Source organism: Molothrus ater, chromosome 1 (assembly GCF_012460135.2).
Source record: "Molothrus ater isolate BHLD 08-10-18 breed brown headed cowbird chromosome 1, BPBGC_Mater_1.1, whole genome shotgun sequence".
In the NCBI taxonomy this organism is placed as follows: domain Eukaryota; kingdom Metazoa; phylum Chordata; class Aves; order Passeriformes; family Icteridae; genus Molothrus; species Molothrus ater.
In genome coordinates, this window is record NC_050478.2 from 88,237,964 (window position 1) to 88,261,435 (window position 23,472).

Genomic DNA, 23,472 nt, shown 5'->3' on the forward strand with positions numbered 1-23,472 from the left:
TGCTCTCCCCAACGACACCGAGCGACGTTGATGTGCCGCTGATAGATAAGCGGCGTTCAGCTGTCAAAACGCCGGCTGCCTTTCAGCATGCCCAACTTTGGCTCCCCAGCCTTGAGCTCCCTTTCCCCGCCGGGTGCCGTGGGACGCCGGGCCGCAGAAGCGGGGCACCGCGGCCCGGAGGGCGAGCCCGGGTCCCGCACGGACACGGCGGGCGGGGACCGCGGTTCCCCCGGCGCTGCACGGGTACTGCTTCCCGCGCAGCCGCTCGGCTCGGCTCGGCACGGCCGCGGAGAGGGAGAGCCCCCGCCCCGCCGCCGTCCCGCCCGCCCCGGCCCTCAGCGCCCCGGCCCTCAGCGCTGGCGGCGGGGGGCGCCCGCGGGCGGCGGCGGCGGGAGCGCGGGCGCGGGGGTGGCCGAGGAGCGGCGGCGGCGTGAGCGCGGCTGCAGAGCCACAGCGAGCCGCGGGAGCGCCGCGCCCGCCGCAGCCGCCGGAGCCGGGCGAGGAGAGAGCGCGGCCGCCCGGAGCCGCCGGGAGCCTCGCGGGGAGGCAGCGAGGGGCCCTCGCCGAAAGCGCGAACAGAACACCCCCCACACCCCCGCCCCGCCGCCTCCGCCCGCCCCCAGCGAAGAGAAACAAAACACAACCCCGGCACCGCCGCGCTCTCCCTCCTTCTCCTCTCGGCTTTTGGTGGTTGTTTTTTGGGGGTTTTTTAAATTTATTTTTTCTTTTAATTTTTTTTTTTTCTTGGGGATTCTCCTCTCTCCTGCCAGACTGACTTACACGTTCTTGATAATTTCTCTTCCCCTCATTTTTTATACTCTTCTCCCTGCTTCCAAACCCTGTGTCTGTGTGTTTCAGTACTATCACAACCTCTGCTAAAAATAGATCTTTTTATACCCTTCCTCCTCTCTGACCCCATCCAACACCCCTTGTTAAGGTGAGTTGTGTCTTTTCATCACTTTTTTCCTTGTGTGTTGGTTTTGTTTTTTCTTTTTGGTTTCGGTTGTTTTTTGGGTTGTTTTTTTTTTTTGTATTTTGGTTTCTTTTTTTTTCTTTTTTTTGTTGTTTGTTTTGTTTTTTTCCCCATTTAGGGCAGATTTTAGGGAGGAGGGGATGTGGAGGAGAGAATTTCACGGGGAGTCAGGCAAAGCCTTATTTTGCCTTCTGCAGCCTCAGCATCATTCCGGACTGCTCCCTTTTATCCCAAGGATGTAGCTAGCTGATGAAAGTGGGGAACTACTCTTCCTTAGCGCTGCATGCTTGGGAGCCACAGCAACAGCAGGAAAAAAAAAAAAAACAACAAGCTTCTCCTTTTCCCTTCGTCCTACCCTCCACTCCCTTCCTCATTCCCTCCTTCTTGCTGTGTCGTTTATTTGTTTGTTTGGTTTTTTTTTTTAATATTTTGGTGGGATGTTTGGTTGGGATTTGGTGGTGGGTGGGTTTTTTTGGTTTGTTGGGGGTTTTTTTGGTTTGTTTTTTGTTGTTGTTGTTTGTTTGTTTTTTTTTTTCTTTCTGTGTGTATGCTTGGTTTCTGTTTTGAAGCAATACACAGGGGACTTGGGATGAATTGCATGTAGTGCCAAGGGAGCTCTGTGTGTGTTCACGTGTGTCTTGAGAGTGAGTGAGTGTGTGGGTGAGTGTGCAAAGAGCATTTGTATTTCGTGTTCCTGGGGTGATGAGTATTAAAGCTACCAAGCAGCCCCTGTACATAGAGCAAGGCTGCTGAGGGGGAAGCTGGTCAGGGATGCAGGAAAGCTACAGAGCTCTCCACAGAGTTCAGTCCCTTGTGCTCCAGAACATCTTTCCATAGATCATTACTGGCACCTTCAAGGTGATGGCTCCCATTCCTCTCCTGGCTTCTCAGTAGAAGAGTGCAGAAAAGGAAAACTTTACAGCTAATGAGAAGGGATAGCATTTCTGTTCCTCCAGCAGCCCGAGACAGTGTTATTCCAGGGATGAGTGGGGAAAATAAGAGTTGTGATCCAGAGCAAATGGATCGTTTGCTGTTACATATTAGTGTTCAGTGAGAAAAAGAGACGTGAAACATTATCAGTTTGGTCAGCCAGCAGAAGCATTGGAGTCCGGCTTACTTCCCAATTCCAAAGTTGTTTTAACTGTTTTTCATTCTTCAGCAAACTGTGCCTATTGATGGCAGAAATGTGCTTTTACGGTAAAACAGTCTATTATAAATCTGCTGGGGAACGATTTATTATTCAGAGGCAATCAAGTAATTTATATGTTTCATGGATTTCCCCCAAGTCTTTTAGTGTGCCTTCAATTATGTATTTTACCTATGTGCGTGAAGCGGGGTAATATAGATTTTAGTTGCATTTTAACAAGGTGTTACGGCATAACTTGCAGGGTGCCATTTGCAAAGTGTCACTTAATATGAAGCAAAATAACAGCCTCTAGCTCTTTTTCATGGATTTTTTCACATCTCTCTTGTTTGTTTCAAAACAAGTGGTGATTTTGCTTAAGAACTTGTAAGGAAAACTGGCTTCACAATGGTACACAGTTTCAGATATTAGCTCAAAAGTATTAACACTTGTCTGGCTGTGAGACCTGAATTTACTTATAAAATACAAATACAAAGTACATGAAAGAGCCCTTGGTATACATGGTTTTCTAACAGGTTGAATCATTTTTGTATCTAAAAGTTTACAAATGAACTAAAATGGTTGTTGTAATCTCTGTTTGGAGGCCTTCATGGATACAGGAACATTAATGTTTCCTGTCTAGTTAATGCAATTCCAAAATATCCTGTCTTTCCACATGCTGCATAGATAACACTCAGTAAAAATGAGCAGTCATGGAAATAGTCTTGTGCTATCAAGGGACATTTCATCATTTCTTGTTAGACTAAATTAAAATATTTTACACAAGTTTGCCTTGGAATTTTTTTTTTCTTCTGTGGCTGGCTGATTGTGAAAGTGGGAAGCATGCTTTGAGTGAGATGTGACATTCCTAATGCTTGATAGCTGTGAGGGGAGAGACACCTGATGTGCTGTGTACATCATTCTTGAAGGGATGCAGGGTAAGAAAAAGGGATGGAAAACTAGCACAGTGCACTGGCAGTTTAGATAAATAAATATGGGTGATGCATGTTAGCTTGTCATCTGCAGTTCTGCTGAACCCTGACTGCTGGCTAAACATATTTTCTTGGTAAGCACTGCAATGTGATACAATTTTTCTGGTTTGATAGAGTTTGCTGTTAAAATCCCATGTAGCACAGAACAGTTCTTGTTCTGTAGATAAAAATCGTGCCACCTCGTTTTAATCCACAGAAGGCTGAAATATCCACTACTCCTACTGAAGTCACCAGGAGTTACCTGTGATCAGCACTCTTCATGGCTTTTTATCTCACCATGTCAGGATTTAGAATATTTCCAAAGGATGCTGTTGACAGCAGATCTCATTTTGTTCAGATTTTATTTTGGGTGCATATTGTATGTTTACAGGTAGATATTGTCTTTTACCACAGCAGCACTAAAATATATCAGGAAATGGAAAACTCTTAACATTGTTTTTCTCAGGAGCTTTTAAAGAGAATTCTCCCAGTGTCCTTTAACTGTTTCTGGAAAAGCAGTGCTCACTTCAAAATCTACACACTAGAACCCTTTAGTTGGTTGCTTAGCTGTTGGTGAAAAAGAAAAAAAGATAAAATGTTTGTACACAAAAAGAGCAAGTCATGTGTTTGCGGTTTTTTTATGACAACTGAAAGACAGGAGTGCTTTCAGCTGGGTATGACAGTGTTGAAGTAAGGTTAATGTTGAGTTTGATCTGGGGGTTGTTCCCACTGGCATGAGTGACAACACACCAACACTTAGCTTATTCTGTAGTGTACTAACCTAGATTAAACATCTCTGACTTATATTTTGAGATTTGGATATGGCATCAAACCTTGGATTTATTCACTTCTAAAGCCTTTTTTATTTGTTTGTTTTGTTTTTGAAACAAGTCTTTTAAAGCTGTGAACTTCTATAAACAAAGTAATGGAGTGTTCATAAGTCACTCCAACTTTGTGGACCTTATTGCTGTGAAAGTAAGGTGGGATTTCTCTCTACTGCTCACCAACTGAAATTATTTTCTTGTATTATTGCACCTTGCTATTCTGCAATGTGAGTCTAAAATGCTTAGTCAAAGGAGTTTTTATTCGGTGGATGTGGTGGTTCCGCAAAAGAAGAATGTGTGTATTTTGTCTTGTCCTAAATTACAGCTACCCATTAGGTTCAGTGACATTTTGCTGCAGGGCATAGTTGCTGTTTCATTTGGGTATCCTTATCAAAGAAACCGTATTGATGACAGACTTTCTTAGAGTTTTAACAAAGTAAATGAGAACTATCACAGGGCTGCCTGGTAATTTTGGGGCTGGGGTGCAGTGGTTTTATCTGTATCCACACAGAATGCAATTACAATATACATTAAAAATCAGTAGCATCTGAAAATATTAATGCATTTTTCTCTTTACTAGTTTAAAATGGTGTGTATGTGGTGTAACACACTATATGTGTATGTGTTTCCATCCAAGTGTATATTTGTAATTTTAAGGTGTTTAGATGAATGATGTTACCTTAAGCAGAGATGACTATTTATTTGCATTTTTTCTGCTGGAAATATGGTCTTTATAATAAAATAGGTATTTTTCTTCTGTTGTACTTGCTTATGCATTGAAGAAAATTAGTATTTTCCTCCTAAGAAACGTGTTACTCTGAAGAAACAGACGCTGAACAGATCTACTAGGAGCTCCTTTCCCAGTCTTGGTGCATGTGGATGAGGGTCAGAGGTAACAAGTGCTCAGGCATGGCAGGGACAGGAGGAGGGTGGCTCTCTGCAAAGCAGGAGGTCTAATGATCTGGTGCTGCAGTGGCTGATTTGTTCAGGGCTAAGAGAGCAAAGCGCTCCCTCGCCCTTAACAGTATAAACTCCTCTGTCTTATGGTTTGTGTTCATCAGTCTGCTTGGTTTTCCCTTTATTAGATAGGGACGACTTAATTACGGTCTGGTACTGCTAACACAGCTCTCTGATGACAAGTGTTTGTAGGAGGTCAAGTGAAAAGTAATTCTGGAGAGGGGTCTCCAGCTGCAGTGTTTCTATGTGGTGTGTTTTTATTTACTCCAGTTTTCCCTGGATTTGCATCCAGCTATTCTACCTTACTTGCCAGCATAGTCTGGAGGTTGTTTTGTGTGCAGAAAGTGTTTTTAGGAAAGGGGAAAGAATATTATTAACTTTAGACAGCACAGTGTAACTGCTCCACCAGTTCTAATGAGATGCAAGAAGAGCTGTGGCCTTGGAGCTGAAATGCTTAGAATTTGCTTGATATAAATATGGTATTCCATGTCTCGTGAGGAGAGACACCTTTTAAAACACAGTTCAATGGGAATGCATTTTTCGGAATGAGTTTTACTGTAAGTCCCAGTGATCACTCATGTCCCAAAGAATCTGCTAGGAGCAGTCCAAGTAATTACGGGTTAAAGTGGGGTGAGGCAGTTCCCCCTATTCCATCCACTGCTGCAGCTCCATGCTGGTAGATGGCTACCTGTTCCAGCACTGCCATTGCATCAGTGACAAAACTTAAATTTTGTTTACAGGGCGGTATACATAATGCACTATTGATTCCTGCTAGCCTGCTAGGCTTTTAACAAAGAGTATGAATCCAATAATTTTGATTATGGGTCTTGCAACATCTGACTTTGTCATCTATGCATTAGATATATTTAGATGCTGTGAACACTTAATCCAAGGGAGAAAAATGCTTGTCTTCTGTAAATGACAGAAAAAATACTTAATTAGTTCATTCATTTGGCCTTTTGAGGTGTGGATGGCTCAGGACTATACATTTCTTGATTACAATTTGGCTCTTGGTTTACTTAAAAATAGTTACAGAAGGATTTTCTATTAATAATTTTTGACAAGCTCTTTTGTGTGCATTTTAAAAAGTAGTTAGTTTTATAGCAAGGTTTTAGGGCCAACCTCAGAAGTCTGATGAGAAATTAGCCCGCTTATTTAATAATAGTCAATATTAAATTTCATTAATTAAGTGGCATGTTGTTGTGGTTTAACCCCAGATGGCAACTAAGCCCCACACAGCCACTTGCTCACTGCCCCACCAGCAGGATGGGACAGAGGATCCAAAGAGTAAAAGGAAAAACTCATGGGTTGAGCCAAACGGTTTAACGGGTAAAGCAAAAGCCACACACACAAGAAAAACAAAATGAGGAAATTCTTTCATCACTTCCTCTGATGTGGCAGGTGTTCAGTCATTCCCAGAAAAGCCTGGCTCTAACAGTGACTTGGGAAAACACCATCATTCGGAACATCCCTCCCCTTCTTTCTTCCCCCAGCTCTATATGCTGCATATGATACCATAGGCTAAGGAATATCTCTTGGATCAGTTCAGGTCAGCTCTCCCTCCTGTGTCCCCTTCCAGCTTCTTGTGAACCCCCAGCCTCCTCACTGGTGGGGAAGGGTGAGAAGCAGGAAAGACCCTGACACTGTGCCAGCACTGATCAGCAGTAATGAAAATATCTCTGTGTTATCAACACTGTTTCCAGGAAAAATCCAAACCCCAGCCCCATACTGGCTCCTGTGAAGAAAATTAGTTCTATCCCAGTTAAAACCAGCACATGTATATAGTGGCACAGTCTGTTTCAAAGATACTGGCACTTTACGTACAACAGTATCTTTTATAATGAGGCATCTGCAGCTCCCATAAAGATTTTTAAAAATTGAAAATTTTGTGCAAATCAAAGTGGTAGAGTTCTTCGAGCTCTAATGGAATAAAGCACCATGACTGTATGACTCTCTTACCAGTCATACATTCTTTCATCTGGTGAATTCATAAAACATCTATAATCCAACCTTAGCAGTTTCAGGCAATATCTTTAGGTCATTATGGTTGCCTCAGTAACCTTGAGTACACCATATTCAGAGACAATATGGTGAAAGACAAGGAACATGAACTGGGAAGGAAATAGGATCCTGAGGTGGGCTTAGAAAACCCTAGAGGATAAACAAAATGCCTGTCTTTCTGAAGGTGAAGACAAGTACCCGGCCATGATGTTCTTCCAAGCTTCTTTGGGCTTCCTTGCCAGACAAAATCCGAGTGTTTATCAGCAGTGCAGAAACTTAATGAAATTTTGTAGAATGATGGACTTGATTGAAAAGGATGTTAAAGATCATCATAGAATGACTTGATTGAAAAGGATGTTAAAGATCATCTGGTTCCAAGCCCTGTGATGGCCACTTTCTTCCAGGCATCCCTCAGAGGAGATCAGGTTTCAGATTTGTATAACCTAGCTGAGGCTGTAACTGGAACAGAAAGGTAGAACTTAGCAAATGTAAATACTTGTATTTAAATAAGGATGTGAATGGTTCCTTCTCCTGTTGTGATATCAATGGAGAAGTGTGTTCTGTTTCATTTGTGTGCCTTTTGAAAAGGTTTGTACATTTTGCCTTATAGTATTGAACGGGGAACAACTTAGGCTATAAGAGTATGGAAGTTCAAAAGTTCAAAGTTAAATCTCAGCTTTCACTTAGCCATTACACAGGTATGGTCCATGTCTCAGGAGTTCTCAGAGGTCTTAGAAACATCTCCCAAAGTGGCACTGAATGTGGGGTTTGTGCAATGCTGTTCCTACCTGTAAAAGGGGATAGCAGAGCTATGGCTAAATTCAGCAATTCCTATTCCTGTTAAATAATTTCTTGACTTCAGTAGGATTTCTTGCCTAAGTGAGAGACTCCAAACAGGCTGGTAGAGCACTGACAACAGGGAAGGTGTCAAGTATCTATTATTATTACTTCAGAGAATCTTATCTTGTATGAGATGGCTCATGTTTCAGGCAGTCTGCATAACTAAACCAAAATTCCTTGGCACTTTCATTTGATTTCTGCAACACGACACTGCTTGATTCCATCACAGGATGAAATAAATTGAGAGTTCTTTCTAAAATCTTAGGTCTAAATAAAGAACATGTTCAATATATAGGAATCTTTTAAATATGGTAATTCTATATGATAAAAAATATAGTCTTTTAGCTGTATGTTTCTGGTTGTCCATCTACATGCAAGAAATTATTTTGTCTGTATTTGGATTTTCACCTAATATAAAAATATTTTATGAATTCTAGAAGCAGGTGGATACTTCATTGGTTACTCTTTACATGTCAGAGATGAGACACTGGTGAGGCACTGGAACAGGCTAAGCATAGAAGTTGTGGATGTCCCACCCTTGGAGGTGTTTGAAGCCAGGTTGGATGGGTCTTTGAGCATCCCAGCCCATGGCACAGGGATTAGAACTAGATGATCTTAAAGATCCCTTCTAACCCAAACCATTCTATGTTTCTGTGTCACAGACATCAACTGATTAGTCATCTCAGCAACCCCACCCTTGAGTTTTGTAGTGCACAGATGAAATATTAAGCAGCAATAATAGTAAAAGACCAGGAGAAGGTAATTTATTTTCCTTCTCTTTTTGCAGTTAGTTTTCAGTGGTAATGCGGGGTAGAGACTAGAAAAGAATTGTAAATGTGACTGTTCCTAGCCACCAGTTTAGTTTTAAAGCTGCATTTTGAGTGGGGATAGGTGCCTGTGTTAGCATTTGGGATTGGCAGAATTCTCCTGCCTGGCAATACGGAAGAATCTGGGAAGAGGAGGATTTTGATTCTTTCGAGTCTGAAGGTGAAATCTGCAGTGCCATATGGATAATATCAGATCCTTCACTCCTGTGAGATCTTTCCAGTATGTATTGCAAAGGCAAACTCACACTTGATCATCAAGGCTGAAATCTTAAAAGCAGCTTCTAAATTTGCACTCTCATGCAGATTTTGCTTGTGCGTGACACATACAAGTGCAGCCTAGAGGTGTAAGCAATGTGAGGCAGAATCAGGGATAGTAGAATATATGGAACCAAAGAAATTTTTAAACAAAAGGGTAACAAAGTACCTGCATAAGCAAAAATTTTAAAAATAAGTAAGTGTGGGGAGTCTTTAAGAGAGGATGGAAGAGGGAAGAGCATTGCTCTGCGATGGGATTGATAAGATTTAACAGAATGTGAGATAAAAGGCACATAACAAATATCAGAGATTGGAGGCTGGATTGGAAGAAAGCACAACTAATGTTAGAAGGTGAAATTGCAGGCTGAAAGGGAGCTGTACACTGTCAGTTTAAAGTATAGTTTCAAGATCAGCTTAAGTTAGTCTAAATTCCAACTGCTTCTGCAGAGGGAGTCCTGCACAATCCTCCTTCTTTCCTCTGAATAGTGTGCTGCAACTGGTAATACAAAAAAAAAATAATAATATTTAGCCCAGTCAGGTCCTTGATCCATCTGACTAACTGCTCATATTAACACTACAGCTGCCTCAAGGCACAGTGGAGGGGAGGCATAGGAAAAGGCAGCATAAAATTGACTTAGGCTGACGATGGATCTGTGCTCTTGGTCTGAAAGTCCTGGTGAGATTCTGAGTTATAAATTATTTAGAAGAGAGTCTGGCTAGGAAGACATGGAGTGGTAACACAATGGAAGGAAGAAGCCACCTGGGACAGTACTTAGAGTGAGCAGTTAAAATGGCTGCATGCGAAGGAAAAAAGATGTTAAAAACATCTAAGAGGCAAAATAAAGCATTTAAAAGTCACAAAAAGAGAGTGTTTATGTTGTCTTTGTGTTTAATTCATGGGCACACCTGCTGTGCAGTCTTTAATTACATGATGAAGGAAGGCATTTTCCTACTCCTCAGAAGCATCTACCCTGTCCCTCATGAGCAGAGGGTTGTGCAGAGCAGTGCCTGTGACCTGGGGCTTGCTTCACCTCCTTGTGTTATGAATGACAGAGTCCAGTGCTCAACAGTCCAACTGGAAGCTTCAGGCTTCCATCTCACATCCTTCATGTGATCTCCATCAGAGGTCCCCAGCATATTCCATAGTGACTTTTTATTAACCCAGCATTTATGGCTCCCAAACAAAACATTTTTCTGCCCCTTTTATCTCAGAGCTGCACCTGCAGTCTGCCATACATGTACAGAATATGTCATGCTTACTTTTAAATGGTAATGCATGACTCAAGTTTCTCTTGCAATAAGAAGAAACTAGATAGAAGGATAAAAGTAAATTCAGAATAAAATGCCTTCAGAGAAAAGAAGGAAAAGATTAGAATATGGTTTGTAATGAATGAAATATAAAGCTCCCAGGTCTTACTGGTTGTTTTTTTAACCATTTGTTTTAAAATATTAAATGGGGACATTAGATTATGCAGGAATACACAGACACATGCTAAACCACATTATGGATTCCATTCTTTAGAAGAGAGGGTTGAAAAAAAGCATTTTACCCAGCCCTGTGAGAAATAAGATGCGGACAGATGATGTCATGCTGTCTAGACTGGAATAAAAGTTGTATTTTTAAAAATTTTATCTAACTTACTTAAATAAAATATTTTGAAAGTCTAAGAAATCATAAGTGCTAGACGATTATCTTAGATTTTGCTTTGATCATGTTCTATTGGTTCTGGTGCCTTTTTATAACATTTTTTAAAAACTTTATTTTCTCCCTTTAAACATACCTATAGAGAATTGTATGCTCATAAGAAGATATGACTGATTCTTCTGGGTTATGCAGTTCAGTCCCTTGCTTTTGCAGCCAAGATGTCATATAATTCCTTTCATGTACTGATCAAACTCCTTCTTACAGCTATTTAGGGAGTTTTTTACTTCCCATACTCCATTTGGAGGCTGTTCCAGTTTTCTGGTTTCTTTTCCCCTTAAATATGTTCATGGCCTGCTTTTATTACTTTGTTTTTGGACTACTTGAGCTGTTGCACTTGAGCTTCAATGTAAGATGTTTACTGACTCAGAGAGTGGAGCAGTCCTGCTCACTGCTGGACTTAAAAAGCAAAGTTCTTGCTGGACAGAGGCCAGCTGTAGTGATGACTCCTAAGTTCTTGTGAAGGATAGATGATGGTGTAGAGTTAGGTAAAATAGGTTTCTGGTCATGCTGCTCATTTATGGATGAGCAGCATGACCAGAGTTATAACCTTAAACCAGATTTCACTATTGACCTTCAGAGTGTAAATGATATGTCAAGAGCCTTACCCACATTTCTCTTTTGGGAGGTTTGATCTTCCAGTGCGCAGTGCTCCACGGGGTTTTTTGCAGACTCATTTTCATTTGGCTTAGTTCTGGTTTCTCACTATAAATAGTTCAAGTAAAACAGAAAGAATCTTTGTTTGTAGTTCGATAAAAAGACCTGTTTCCTCTCTGGATTAAATTTCAGTTGGTGAGAGTTGATTTCTTAACATTTACACAGATGCAATATTCTAAGCATTAGTCAGTCTTTCAAATAGGAGGTAGCCATTATGCTCTAAGCAAAGTTATTTTAATATTGGACTATCTAATATTCTTAATCAAGAAGGCATTGGATTTCATGCAGCTTTGGCACTCTGTTACCGATAAGTACTTCATTTGGGAGGCCAGAAATTACTAACTTTTGATTCTGAGCACATCTTCTGGTTTTAAAATTACTGGTAAAGGGAAGATGTATTTTTTATTTGTGATCCTTAAAGTATAATGTAAATAGAGGGCAGGAAATTCAAGTGGCTGGCATTTTTATGTTTCAAGAATTTATTTCAAATAGCTTTCAGAAAGCTGTGGGTACCGTGTTGGCATACCCTCACCCTGAGCACTGTGTGCTGGGGGTTCTGGGACCTGCTGTTTAAGAAGAATGTGAAGGTTCTTGAATGTGTCCAGACGAGGGCAACAAAGCTGGAAAATCTGTCCTGTGATGAGCAGCTCAGGACTTTGGGCTTTTCTAGTTTGGAGAAGGGGAGGTTGAAAGGTGACCTTTCTACAGCTTCCTAAGGAGAGAACATGAGGAGGGAGGTGCTCAGCTCTTCTCCTGGGTACCCAGTGACAAGACTCGTGGGAGTGGTTTAAAACTGGACCAGTAAAGGTCCAGGCTAGATATGAAGAAACATTTCTTTACTGAGAGGATGGTCAAACATTGGAACAGGCTCCTTGTAGAGGTGATTGATGCCCCAAGCCTGCCAGTGTTTAAGAAGTATTTTGACAATAATGTTCTTGAACTTTTGGTCAGCCCTGAATTGGTCAGGCAGTTGGATTAGATGATCATTTTAGATTCCTTCCAAGTGAAATATTCTGTCCATACACAATATTTTCAGTTTTCTATTTCAGTTCTTTTTCACAAATCAAGGAGTAAAGTCATGACATCGAAGCTTTACATTATTTGCAACTTTAAAGTCATAGTCCCCTATGTGTGAAATATTTTAAGCAATTGTATATATTATTATGTTATACAGGTAGTTGGTGTTTACCTAAAATGGAATTATTTCATTTATCAGTTGTAAAAAAACTACTTCTTTGCATATTATTTGTCATTATTTTTCTGTTGGAAATTTAACATGGATGGATAAGATACAGTTCTATATATCAGATATTTTTAAAATACCACAGTAAGTAGTATTTACTGTGTCAATGCTATAATACTACAACAAGAAGCAGTTTCTGAAACAGTAAAATTCCACAGTGAATGAAGCAGCTGGAACTGTAACTCATATCAGCTGCCCAAAACCAAAAACTCCTGTGAGCTTTCTCCTGGGGCCTTTGACATTTGCCTTGCCTGCAGAATGACTATGCATGTTATCTGCAAGGCATTAATCCATTAGTAATGAGCCACCTTTAATCCTGGTGTAGATGTCCTCTTCCTGGAAAAGGGTGTGTGTCACAGCATAAAGATTTCTGTATACCTGTTTGGGCAAATAACTTCCCTTGTTGGATTTGTCCCATTTAACCTAGCAGGACTGCGGTTTGGAGTGTTTGTAGGAGTCAGCTCTGAGTCATATTCGTCCTGCGGACCTGGGCATGGAAGGGATTCAAAATCCATGTAGGCAAATAGATTTCCAGTGTATGCATGCACAAAGGTTGGGGCTGGGAAGGAGCCTAGAGTCCTTAGCACTAACTCTGTTCATCAGTCCAAGATGTTTATGCTGGCTTAAAAGAATGCAGCAATGCACACAGAAGTGTTGTTTTCGTTGCTGTTATTAAAGAAAAAAAAAAAAACGAAAAAAAAGCTCACATGATTTTTTTTTTATAAAAAATTAATTCTAGATCTAGAAAAAATATAATAATTATATGTCATGGCAGTGTCTGATCTGTTTTCCTGGGATGGTTTGGATGCTTTTTGATTTCAAATTTCTTTTTCCACATGCTGTTGCTATGGTAAGAATCAGCACATCAGAGAGAGGTGTCATAGCAAATAATGTAATTAAAAATAACCTGTAAGAGCTTTGTATTTCATGGGGCAGCATAGGGACCATAGTTTGGAGTTATTACTGAAGCCTTGTCAAAAGAGTTTTCAAAGTGCAGGTGGCACCTCAATATTCAGGGATTGTTTTTACATGACCAAAGCAAATCAAGAAATTCAACCCTTTTATCAATAAAATTACATTAACTACAAATAAATTCTTAGCTTCTTGAGAAAATATTAGGTCTTCCATAAATCAAGAAGGGAATATAAATGAAAATTTAAAAAAACCAAAAGGAAATATGGTAGGGCAATAGAGATGAAGCTAAGCAAAGCAAAATCAGAGATTTTCAGCTTTTCTGGGGAGTATGGGGGGAAGGAGGAGCAGAGAGGGATGATGCAAACCAAGGTTTTCTCAACTTGACTTTTAGTAATCAAGTCATGATAGAATTGGATGAGTACAAGAGCATGGAAATAGCAGCTGTGGCATGCCAAGCTCCTGCATAGTAAAGATTGATCAAAGTAGTTGAGTATTGAAAAACAGGTGGCATCTTCAGATGGTTCCAGACTTTATTGCTGCAACTCCATTACCAAGAGTACTTGTATACCACAGCCTGCTAAACAGAGAACCTGTTGAAGAGAATTGAATTTAATGAACAGAAGTTATCTATGTTTTAAAATGTGGTGAAATAAGCTTATCATGAGATGAGGCTGTACTTTTAAAATAGCAGCTGTAGTTACAGATTAATTAAATGCATGAGAGAGGTGGAGAGGGGATTAGACACTCCAGGTTCTCTGAGTAGCAAAAGACATGGGATGACAGACTCTATTGGAAGGTCAGGAGATCAAAGGGAGTCCTTATATTCAGTGTTAGAAGAGAGTGAGCTTGCCACACAACAATTCTAACTTCAATTCCTGCAACAAGATACTGGACAAAAATCTATGAGTGGGCTTCTGGTTCCCTCCAGAGTTATGGCCTTTGGATATAGGAGACTCCAACCTAACTTGCCCATTTGATAGCCAGAAACAGGGAGACTGACCAAGAGAATTTAATCCAAATTAAATGTTTATCACCATAAAACTGAGGGGTTTTTTTAATATGAATGGTTCCATCAATCCAAATGTTGCTTTAAACTGCCACCTAAATGCTATGTAGAAGAGTAGCTCTGTAATATTAAACCATTTGAAATGGAAAGTATAAAAATATGTTTAGTTAGGGATCTAGTTAATTCTTCAGACTACAATGACTTCAGTTATTTTTTAAGCAGATACCTCCTCAGTTGCAGTCAGTGGCCTCATGCCAAGCCCAGCATCCATTTGGAATCATGCAGAGTTTGCACTTCAGTAGTGTTTTAGCAATGTGACAGGCTTGCCTCCAAATGTCCTAGCTGCAATTTGCTCACAGTAACCTCATTCAGACCCACCCATGTGTTTCAAGGGTTGGCTTTCTGCTGTTTAGCTGATGTTTTGATCCAACATACCAGATCTCACTTACAGGATGGTTTTCAGACTCACAGAGCAGCAAAGTTGTGGTGAAGGTGCCTCCTTGGCAGCAGAGGAACTGGTTTCCTCCCGAGGAATGCTGCTGCTTGTTTGGTTCTCCTGCCGGTAAGCATAAGTGCTCTCACAGAGTGTGACAACAGTGGAGTTAATAACAGCTAGAGTTGAGGAAGCAGGAGGATAAGCTGTCCAAAAACTTAGACTTCTTGGAAAATCCCATTCTAGCATCACTCACTAACTTCCATCAGTATTAAAGAGGATTTTACACCAAAGACCTCTCTGAAAATACTGCTAAGCTTCTGTCTTTGTCAGTCCTAGATGTGGATACATCAGATCAGAGAGCAGAATTACTATTATTTTTAGACAGTTTTTCTGAAACACTGTTGGCAATGTGCTTCTTGCCTTCCTCCTCCCATCTCCTGTAACTCTTGTGTACAGTCACTGATATCAGCCACATCTGCCAGGGGAATATGAAGCTCAAAATACAATCCATTCCCTAGAAATTCTTTCAGATGTGTGCCTGTACGGATGAGGAAGATGCAGACTGTTTGTGATGGGCTCCAAGCCTTGACAGCTCCAGACCCTTGGCATACTCCAACTAGAGGGATCAGACAAGGGCTGGACCTTCTTAGACAGCTGAGAGACTTGCAATCAACAGAAGCTTGTAGACCCTCTCTGTAGGGCTTTTTTTCATAACCCTGACATGATAACCACCCACATCCTTCATGGCTAGCCATGGCATTCAGGGGTGCTTGGCACTGTGCTTGGCACTTTGTTTTCTGTTGGAGCTTTTCTTAGAATTCTGCTAATTTGCATTGTTATTACAGCTTCTGGTGAGTTTTGGATAGTCATATATTTCACTAAATAGTTTATTTAAAATGCTTCTCTGAGAAGGGTGTTTTTTTGAGGTTTAAAATGTAGACTGACTGAATGAAAAAGAATGTTCTTCTTTCTAGTCCTGTTTTGAGGATGTCTTCTGACACATGAAACTTTCATTATCCTTTAATTATTGATAGGAAGCATTTTCTTACCAGCATAGCACTTACACACAGTAAAGTCACTTTTCAGGAGAAATTACTGCAAGCAGTTTTTGGATGAATTTCAGTTTTGCAAATTGCTTAGGTTTTTTTTCCTCTGTTTTTTCTTAGTATCCCATAAATTAAGGCACAAATTATAAGCAAGATCGTTATGCTGTCACGAATCACTCAAGTACTAATGGACTAATGCACTAAGCCTTAATTAGTAATATTGTATTTTTAAAAAGACAATATTGTGAATGAAACCTGAGCATGCACTGTTCTATAACTGGGCTTCCCAGAAGATTTTAAATGGATTCCTCTTCTTAGTATGTTTTTAAATAATTGATACTGCCACTTCAATCTAGACAAACGAATTATTGGCTGCTGGTGACAAAATTTGGTTTGGGCATAATAACTTCACAGAGACATGGCACTGCATACATCTGCTGCTCTAATTAGAAAGTTTGCCTAGGGTGCTTGTATCAAAAAAAGTGGGAAAAAATAGTGCTCCACAATCTGTTGTAACAGAGTGATTCCTGTAAAATTTGATTTATACAAGATTTCTGTTTAACTCTTTCACTTCTGCTGAAACAATCTGATACCATTTTAGCACATTTTATGCAGGCAGGACAGTACTGGCCTTACCTGAATGGGCTGCCTACTTGCAAATGCCACTTCTGTGTGCCAGATGTAGGGCCTGCAAGTGCATTTTTCCACGGTGGTAAAGACATCGTGTTGTCTTCTGTAGAACAGACCCTTGAGACCATTGCTGCTGTCTCCTACAGGAGTCTGATAAGAGGCCTTCAGTTGCTCCAACAACAGAGAATAGCCAGCAGCCCTAGTGCTAAGTCCCTTTATTCCAGGTAGGCTCTCAGTTTATGAGTTTTAAACAGAGAAAGTGAAAATCAGGACTAACAGCTTAAAATTAGTTTTAGTGGCCCAGTGATAGCTGTATGTTTTTGGAGGGAAACTTGTTAATCTGGGACTAAAAGCAGTTGCTGTGAGACAATGATCAAGTGCATCTTGTTAAACCAGGGAACAAACATCACTGGAAACCAAGCCCCTTCTTACTGGAGTGGCTGGAATTCATCCAGCTGAACAGCATTCTGCTCAAAAAAAAATAGCTGTTGTTATGGGAAGAATTAATTGGAAGTGTACAAGATTGGCATTTCTTGTTGCTGATTTTAATTTATCTATTCACCGAATATTTCCTGGAAAATTATTAGTTTAAACAAATATAATGTGTGTTCCATGACAACACACAGCAGGAGGTTGGTGTCATGGAACTATAATTTATTGCAGCTTTCTGAAGAAAGTTAGTAGGCTTGGTGGAGAGTGTAGAGAGCGACATCCTGTTCTCCTTAGACCTCATTTAAGTCAATAAATAATTCCAGTACAAGGAACTTTAAGGGCACTGAAAATAAAGCAAAGTGGAATTTAACTTAAAGAAAAGAAATCATGCCAAAAATGTTTGTGCTTTGAAGGAAGTGAAATGTAGTCAGGCATCATGAAATTCCCTGTTATCAACCAATCAGAATGTTTCAGAGAATAGATAAATGTCTTAAAGCCAGGTAAAAGTCTTGTGGGAGATGAAACTCTATTTCACATGTCCAATTATCTGTTCATACTATGCTATTGTTAAACGGCAAAGAGGCAGAGCAGCTCTTCAGAGATGCTAATGAAATGTTTATGAAAGCAAAATCTAATATCAGAAATTGGAGAAACGTAGCAACCTGAGATGAATGTGTACTTTGAAATATCTGTTGTTATTTTGAATTTTCCTTATCCAAATCTTTACAAAGAAGTGATGAAGCAGTATGGTGCTGACATACATTTATAGACACACAGCCTGACATAAGGCTGGATTTAAATTTATTTCTTCTACAATGTTATGCTCTACCTAATCCAAGTATTTATGTAGCCTGTTAACTCAATGGTCAGTGTAACTACAAAAGTATTTTTCTTGTTTTCAAGACCACAAATGATGATGGTAGAATAGTATATAGAATATTTATACGTATCCACAAATTTGTGGATAAAAAGCATAAAGTCTTTGTATTATTTCCAGGAAATACTAGGAATATTCTAAATAATCAAAAGAAAGTGGTTTTGTTCCAGGATGTGGAGAGGAATTAGAAAGGAAAGAAGGAGAGGAAGATACAAGTTGTTGTCATTTATTTGTTCCCCCAGCATCAAACACCTAAAAATCAATGAAATCTGATTGGAATGATGAGAGACTTTAGATCATCTGGTGCTGAAGTTAAGTTTATTTTCCCTAGCAGGCATGCTTATAGTGTTCTATTTATGGGTATTTGGGGGGTTTTTAAAGTTTAATTTCTGCTGAACTGAAATATATGGTTCTGGGGAGGATCTCATAAGGGAGAACTATATCAAATTCCTTTCCTATCCTTCTAGATGATTTTTCCTTTTCAGTGGGTCATTGGCTTTTATGCAGTGTGCTGTGTTCGTTTGTGGACTAACATTTGACATATGCATTATTCATGTTGGGACTGGTACAAGTTTTATCAATGATTGCAGTGTCCAAAAGAACATCAGGAAGAATGAGGAACATTTTGAACGCACTGGTTCTCTACAGACTTGTTCATGTTGGGCATACAGCAAGACTTTTTGCATATCCTTTCTCAATCACTCTTGATACACAAGCAAAATTGAATTAGGTACAGAGTGGTATTTCAGCAGCAAAGATGCATTCCATTCTCATTTGTCCTGCTTGCCTCATCAGCCCAAAAGGCTGTATATACAGGCAATTTCTTTTCTGCCCTTCTCAAGTCCCCAGGCAATGATACAACACCAAAAGCATAACAGGAGGCAGTTTTCATGCTCAAATCACTTCATTGTTTCAGAAATAATCAGTCTTCAAAAATAAAATCTGAAGAATAGAAAAACAAGAAAAAAAAAATTAGAATCAGAAGCTGATGGTCAAAAAGTGCAAAGATGGCTAAAATCTAAAATGTGACAACTTAGAGATATTTCCACGGTATCTCGTTTCCATGGGAGTTCAGGGGGCTTACATCTTTCTATGAACTTGACTTCCTGACCAACCAGTCCTTATCAACCTGGTATAAGGAGAGGCCTTTTTCCTTATCTAGGGGATCATGGGAATCTGATGGCAAACAGCATCATGGAAGATCTAGTCAAGCCAGAGAAATAAATGGGAGTAAATACATTTCACATCACATGTGGGAAAAACTGTCCCTTCCAAGTGCAAGTTTGCAAGCTTTGATTAACACTGGGAAAGCTTTTTGGTCAGATATTTTCATAGGAAGCAGGTTTTTCTGCCAGCACGGGGTGAAAAAAAAGCAATGAGTTTCTGAAACAAAGTATTCAATCTTGTGCCACAGCACCACATGAGCAGGATGTGGCAGAATGTTGTCATAGCACTACATGATCAGTATAAGAAGGATGAGCAGCCAAAACCCCAGCTACACATATTTTTGGGCACCTGTTAGTAGACACCAAAAGTTCCTTGGATCTTATCTGTAGCTGTGACAGAGAGCTGAATGAAATACAAGGCTTGCAAACAATAAGGAAAAAAAAGCACTAAATATTTTGAGTGTAATAGAACTATATGCCAGCAGGCAGCAGGGACTCACAGAATGAGAGTCTCATTAAGTTGTTATGTATGTGTTCATACAGAGAGATATATGGAAAAAATACAAGAACTTAGATTTTATGTGGTGTTCTAAGCAGAAGAAGACAGTGCTTGTTAAAAAAATAAGGTAATTATTTTTTATGCCAGATGACCTAATGGTTGGATGAAGAAAAATAAAAGTGCTGTCAGGTGACTCTGAAAGGATGCTACAATACTTATTTTTTAGGGACGCTGTCTTAACCAGTACCAACTTTGAAGCTACTGATTTTTGATAATCCTTTGAAAGTGCCCAGTGAACAGTCCTTTGTTAAAGCTCTGTCACTTATTTGCAGTGCAACTTATTGCAGGCTACAGAGCTGGACTACAGACTGGAATAATCTCTAAGAAAACGGCTAAGATCTCAGAAAAGTAGCTCTCAAACAGAAATAGTAGAAGGAGATGCAGGGGAATCACTCAAAAAACCTAGTTGCCTTATTCTAGTTTGTTATTATTGTTATTTACACATGCTGCTGCAAATTATGCCTAGACTGAGTTGGTACAATTTGAGACCTGCCCTGGTCTCAACTATTTGTTGTGTAATTAACATCATTATCTATAATGTACCTCCTTTTCTTTGGTATAAGAATTCAGTTGTGTATGGAAGAGTATAGGAGACATTTTAATATATTTTCATTATCATTTCTGTCAAGGAGAGCTGCTATCCTGCCTGGGCTCCTACAGAGTCCCTTCAATACTTGAAGCATATTTTCTGCTGGTTGGAGAGTAGGTTGGGTAGTCACATTCACGTGAATTGGGGACTTAATGAATAAGAGTGCCTCATACAGATGCTTAAAGGAATTTTTTTAAAGGAATTTTTCCTCCTTGCTCTTGTGAGATTTGTTATGAGGAAGACTAAAGACTGTTCCAGGCCAGTATTTGCTAAGTGCTTAGTTACAACTGAGATTTTTTTCAATCTGCTGTCTGCTTAGATATTCAGAGTTTCCACAAAACTCAACCCCAAGAAATGCATGTAGGTGTGTAGTCACTGTCTGCTTTATTTTTCTGCAATGATGTTGCATGGAATGCACCTGTGTATTCTGTGTAGAGAATCAGGTTTGAATTTCCTTATTCAAGGCCCAGTGAAGTTACAGTCTTCTGTAGTTTTTACTTTCACTGTAGAACTTCTCACAGACAGCTTTACTGGTGTTTTATTATGAGTCATGGTAGTCTGCTGGTCTCATCTGTTTCTGCCTAATTTCATCTGAAATTTTTAAAGTAATATTGAGTTTCCTTTTTACTGAATGTTTAACCTGCAGGATAAAATATAAAACATTAGTAAGATATTGCCATTCAACATGATTCAGTCTAGCATTTATATTTCCTTCAAAATCCACCCCAATAGCTAACATTCAGAAGCACTGAGGTTTCTGACTCTGTGGGTAAGCTTAGTGTTGAAATCCCTCTTATTTATTTCACCATTTTGAACGCTAACATATTCCACCACAAGGTCTCTCGCTGCACAGAAATATTTTAAATAGCTCTGTTAGAGCAGGTTCAAAGGATGATCTCTCTGACATGCATTCTTCAAAGCAAGACTACATTTCTCTGCAACAAAAAAAAAGTGTCTTACCTCTTCCCCTTCCTACTGTGAGTTGTGCCAGAGCTGTCATTTTTTCAGTAGGGATTGTTTATAAGAAGGACCTATATTCTGCTGTTCAGCACAGTAGAAACCCTTGAGTTTTCAGTTTCAGTGTATAAATATTGATTTTTGTACCTCACCGGTTTTGTTAGTTAATTCAGAGGTTATAGCATTTTTTGTTGAATGAATGTCTTTAAGGAAGTAAAATATGATACCTTCCTGAAGACTAAATGCTTGTTTCAGAGAGTGACCGTTTAATCCCAGCAGCTATCTGTGGCCTGTTTGGGGTGTTCTGTCTTGGATCTGATGGATTTTGTTGCTTAAGAAAGCCCTTGTCAGAAATGACCACAGATGGCTGTTTGTGTGCAAGCAATGCAAAATTTACATATAGATTCAAGTTAAAGTCATCAAAGCTCTTGATTCTTGTTAGATGTGGATAGCTATTCTCGATGCATTTCCTACAGCAGTTTGCTTAATTCTTTCAACATATCTTTAGATTAAACAGAAGTATTATTCCTCACTAGAACGCACCCTATTTTGCAGGACCCTCTTGATTTCACATTTCTGTTTTCAGTACTTCAAGAAAGTAAGAACAGAGGATAAGTTAGAACTGGGAATGGTCCCAAACTTTGATCCAGTGAAAGTGCTCTTCATAAAAAAGCCTTTATAGCTAGTTATCCATGGAAAAACTGCACTTTGAACCTTAGGCTCATGCTGTGGGATTTGATTCCTAGAAGTCATATTTGTGGCTCAGTGACCAACCTTTGCTCTCTCTCCTGCGAACCTGACTTCAGAACTCCAGCCAGTTGGAAAGCACTTCTGTAACCAGAATGAGAACAGCCTCAGGCTTGCAAAGATTACAGATAGAGGATACTTGGCAATGTGAAAAATCATCCTCACTGGTGTATATTTCAACACTTCTCTGAAAGCTCAGTTTTGCAGGTTGTTGTGCATTGCTCAGCCACCATCAATTTCTTCTGAAACCAGTAGACCAAACCCTCAGCTTCCTAAATCAGGGAAACTGCTGCTGTCCCAAAGATATGCTTGATTGCTACACAAAAATGTCACAGCAAGCCTGAAGATGGTCTGAATTTTCAGGTCTGTATATTTTAAGTCTTCAGTTCTACCCAATGCTTTTTGATACTAGGAAAATTTTCTCATCAAATAGATTTGTGGGGGGCTTTGATGCATAGATTAGGAAGTTCCTTTATTTTCTTCTTTTCACAGAGTAGGGTTTTTTTTTTAATTTTTCCCCATAAGCACTGTATGTCTCATTCCTCTTCCACAGATTAGTAAGATGTGAAAAGCCACATCTGACTTACCAGCAATTCTTCTTTCAAGTACCTTCAGAAGACATTTGCTGAGTAGCACCAGTTGTGCAATATAAACAGGTGGCAACATTTCAGTTACTCTGTGCAGGTAGTCTCTGCCTCAGACTTGATGAATTGAAGACTTGGTGGTGTTCCCCAGCAAATACAAGAAACAGATCTTCATTGCATTGAGGAGACTGTGGAAAAAATTGAGGGAAAGTGAACACAGAATTCCCATAACTCAGAACATCTGCTTTTGTCAAAAATTCCACAAGCTTGACTAACACAAACAAGAGCAAGGAGGGAATGGGACATGAAAGGGTAACAAGTACTCTTGTTTTTTGCACTTGTCCTCATCATGCAGTCTTCCAGAGAGCCTCACAAAGTGCTCCACACCAAGGGAGGTTTTTCACCCTCTGAGCCCTGGCAGCTCACCCTTACGGTTTCCCAATAACTCCTATGCCTACATGGAGAATGACAGCTCAAGGCTTTTTGTCATAAGGCTTTTTGTGTGTTAGTGAATCAGAATTTCAGTCCTGCAAGGCATTCCCTACTCAGAATCACTACTTTCTAAATGCTGTTTCTTTCATATTTAAGTTTGAAGCTATTCAGCAGGGCAGCCACTCATAGCTCTCTCCTTCCTCTGCCAGGCTTTCATTCCTTCCTGTTCCATCATCAGCGTGAAGGAGGTATTTCACACATAGCAGCAGTGCCTGAGTGGCACAACTGCAGATTTTGTTTGGGGCAGCAATCTGACTCTAGATGTGCAAGCCTGTCTTCACAGGTGCAGTTATGGGAATTTTACTGCCTCTTAGTGCATAGGTAGGAGCAAATGTTCTTGCTATGCTATTTATTTAGTTAGAATCTGAGTATTACATCTTTCCCTTTGAATTGTACCTGAACATAAAGAAGGCTCAACTTTTCACAGCTCTTTTACAGTTTAATGTACTGTAGTTTCTTTGGTCACTGAAAGTGTCAACTTTACTATAAGGAAAAAACACCTTGTAAGCTGTATCAATGAAGATATTGCCTCTCCATAACTGTCTTCCTGATCCTTTAAGCCTTTCCCAGCCCAAATTCCTGTGAAATTCGTAGGAATGCAAGAAATCTAGGACAACAACTTAAAACAATTACCAAGATCAGTTTCTGTTTGAATAATGCAAT

The 23,472-nt window shown here is 39.8% G+C and overlaps 1 protein-coding gene across 13 annotated transcripts in view; it reads left to right on the plus strand.

The window, feature by feature from the left end:
• The first annotated feature begins 424 nt into the window (after positions 1 to 424).
• Positions 425 to 23,472, plus strand: part of LOC118700163 (poly(rC)-binding protein 3-like) — a 500,974-nt gene continuing 477,926 nt past the window's right edge. For 5 of the 13 annotated variants that reach the window (XM_054516993.1, XM_036404537.2, XM_036404527.2 and 2 more), the window contains exon 1: positions 425 to 937. The gene's annotated coding sequence lies outside the window, so the exon portion shown is untranslated. The remainder of the gene's footprint in view (positions 938 to 23,472) is intronic. The other 8 variants (XM_036404616.2, XM_036404623.2, XM_054517013.1 and 5 more) reach the window with 5 other exon arrangements.